Raw genomic sequence first — 3368 nt, 5'->3', positions numbered from 1 at the left:
GACCCTGAGAAAAGAGACGGGTGAAATGTCGCACCACAGCAGCCTCCATATCAAACCATGACTCTAAAAGCGCCCCCTCCTCCACCAATCCTTTCATGCATGTCCTCTTAACTAATTTGCGAAAGAACAGGGACGAACATGTCACCTCCCTTTCTCTCCGCAACCCACTCCTAAATTGGACACGTTGAGCCTGTTCAGAGAAAAACTTCCCAATCTGCCGTTTTAACTCCCCTATTTCTTTGTCTACATCAAACCCATACATCTTCAGCTTACACAATTTTTGCAAGCACGTCGACTTGGCCTGAAAGGACCGAGAAGCCCTCTCACTTGCCATCCGAGCAACCCTCTGGAAAGCATATTTGACCCGAACCTTAATTTCTTCCCACCATTCCCTCACAGACCCAAACAGAGGAATCAACGTCTTCCAGGCTTTGATTTTGGCGGCAATTAATAATCTTACCCCAGGACGTTCCAACAAAGAGGTATTAAGCCTCCAAGCCCCTTTACCCCGAAATAAAAAAAATCATCAAAAGAAAAGACTACATTAAGCAAACAATGATCTGAAAAACTATTCCAAATTCTATGTAAATCTACCGTCGTTACTTCTTTTGACACAAAAACATAATCTAACCTTGACCTCTAAGACCCCCCTGCATTAGTCCACGTGTACCCTGGGTCTTCGCTACACCAGTCGTGAAAAGTCTCAACTTAAAGATATCCAGTAACTCGATTATCCCTTTTGCCGCCACGTGGCTGGTGGGTTCTTCTAATGACATTCAAGTCCCCACCAATTATCAAAACTTTTTTTGTACACAGCCATGGCTTAACCCGGTCTAGCAATTTTTCTTCTCCCATGGCTGCTGGGGAAGGTACATGTTGATTAAGCGAAAAAATTTCCCTTGTATATCCATGTCCATCACACACACTCTCCCAGGCTCTATATCAACCACCTTCACCAATCTCCATGGTAGTCTACTGCTAAAAAGCACCGCCACCCCATCATTCTTGTTTCTCCCACTGCCCGAAAAATGGCACAAACCACCCTATGCCTGTTCCCATTTCTTGAAATCCACCCCTTCTGGCAAGAAACATTCCTGTAGGAACAGCACATCAAACCTCCACGCTTTCAACTCGGCAAATATGCGCTGGCATCGACTCGTTTAAGATGCTCCGCACGTTCACCGATCCCACCCTCAATTCAACCTTCGTCATCCGAAGATAAAGTGAGGTCTCTCCCCAATGGCTCCACCTTTGCGGCAATCCGGAGCGATTTCCTCACACCCTTCCCTTTATCTGCCTTTTGAAACATCCGCTCATCGAAAATAGTTTGACCATCGCCACTTAGCCAGGTCTTTTTCACGATACCCACAGGGGTTACCTTCGCTGCCCGTTTACCCTTTCGCCGCACCACCCTCATTGGATCGGGTTCATTTCCCTTGTCCATCTGCTCCTCAAATTCCTCTTCACCTTCTTGTGTCCCAAAACCCCCTTTCACCTCCAATGCTGGAGATACCACCCACCACCCAGCCCCAGCATCCTTCAATGCTCCACCCGGCTCAGCTGTTCCCTGTTCCACCTCCGTGGCCCATTCTGCCTCAGCGGCCTGTTCCACCACTTGCCCACTCACAGCGGCCCGTTCCGCCTCAGCGGCCCGTTCCACCACTTGCCCACTCACAGTGGCCCGTTCCGCCACGTACCCCTCACAGCGGCCCGTTCCGCCACTTGCCCACCCGCAGCGGCCTGTTTCACCACTTGCCCACTCGCAGCGGCCCGTTCCGCCACAGCGGCCCGTTCCGCCACTTACCCACTCACAGCGGCCCGTTCCGCCACTTGCCCACTCACAGCGGCCCGTTCCGCCACTTGCCCACTCACAGCGGCCCGTTCCGCCACTTGCCCACTCACAGCGGCCCGTTCCGCCACTTGCCCACTCACAGCGGCCCGTTCCGCCACTTGCCCACTCACAGCGGCCCGTTCCGCCACTTGCCCACTCACAGCGGCCCGTTCCGCCACTTGCCCACTCACAGCGGCCCGTTCCGCCACTTGCCCACTCACAGCGGTCCGTTCCGCCACTTGCCCACTCACAGCGGCCCGTTCCGCCACAAGCCCACTCGGTGCTGTTCTCCGTTCCCCCTCCCTGTCATCTTGGGAACGACTCAGGGCATTTGCAAAGGATTTGGGGCAGTTCCTAAACACATGCCCTACTCCCCCACATAAATTGCAGGTGACACTCTCCATGCAGTCACGAACCACATGCCCCACCTGCCCACAGCGAGGACATCGAGGGTTTAGACAGCCAGAGCTGAGGTGTCCAACCTCATTGCATCTGTTGCACCTCCGGACTTGGCCAGGATAGAACGCGAATCCTCGAAAAGGGCCAATACTAATCCGATTTGGGATGTGTACAAAGCTGCCAGGCTTGCTCGGGTCATTCCGCAGCTGCGCCTTCACCCTCATTGCCCCAGTCTTGATCCCCAACGCATTCTTAACGTTGTCGATGGACCCTAGAGGCCTACAAAACCTACTCAACCACAATACAACATCCTCACCCTTTACACTCTCACAATACATTTGGATGGTAACATTTACTACTCCTTCATACAAACTTTCCACCCCAAAGGAAGAAAGTGGTTTTTTACTCTTCACCTTTTCCCACTTTTCCCAAAAGGATAAATAAATCACAATGTTCGTGAAAACAACCTCAAAACTTTTCCCCCCTAGTAAAGCAAACACAAAATCCAACTGACGGTGAGAATCCCAACTCTTGGATCAACACCAACTTACAAAACCGAAGTTGGTCCATATCAAAATCCAAGTCTTCTTTAATGGTAAAGCGGACCGCGTTCTTCCTGGGAACATTTGCAGGCTGAAACCATTGTGCCGCCGCCCCTGCTGGACGCCGAGTTCTTCCACCAACCACGGCTGCTCCACTCGCCGCTCCCTGCCGGTTCGGCACCGGAATTTCCCCACGAATCGGGCGTTCCGTATCCGCACTAAGGCGGGACCGGCATTCGCACCTTGACTCTCGTCGATGGGTACATCGCTCCGCGGCGCAACCGCAGGTTCCCCAGAACACGGGATTGGGAAATTTCCCTTCACACGACCTCCTTCCCAAAATCCAGCAGAACTCCGCCACGATTCCCTATGAAGGCCCAAAGGACCGCCCACTGCCGGCTCCGGCTGGGAAGCTCCCAATCCCTCCGCCACAACTTGGTCCGACCACGCCCTCGCCTTCTCACCTTACGCAGCCTCCGCACCGGCATTATCTTGAAGCACGTGTAAGTCGTGAGTATCCGCCACCACCATCCGAGCAGAGTCCTGTGAAAATCGTTCTTCGGAAAACTCTTCCACCACCTCCGAGGTCTCTCCAC

Source organism: Myxine glutinosa, chromosome 1, assembly GCF_964187855.1.
Source record: "Myxine glutinosa chromosome 1, kmMyxGlut1.1, whole genome shotgun sequence".
In the NCBI taxonomy this organism is placed as follows: Eukaryota; Metazoa; Chordata; class Myxini; order Myxiniformes; family Myxinidae; genus Myxine; species Myxine glutinosa.
Note: the sequence above shows the minus strand (reverse complement) of the source record.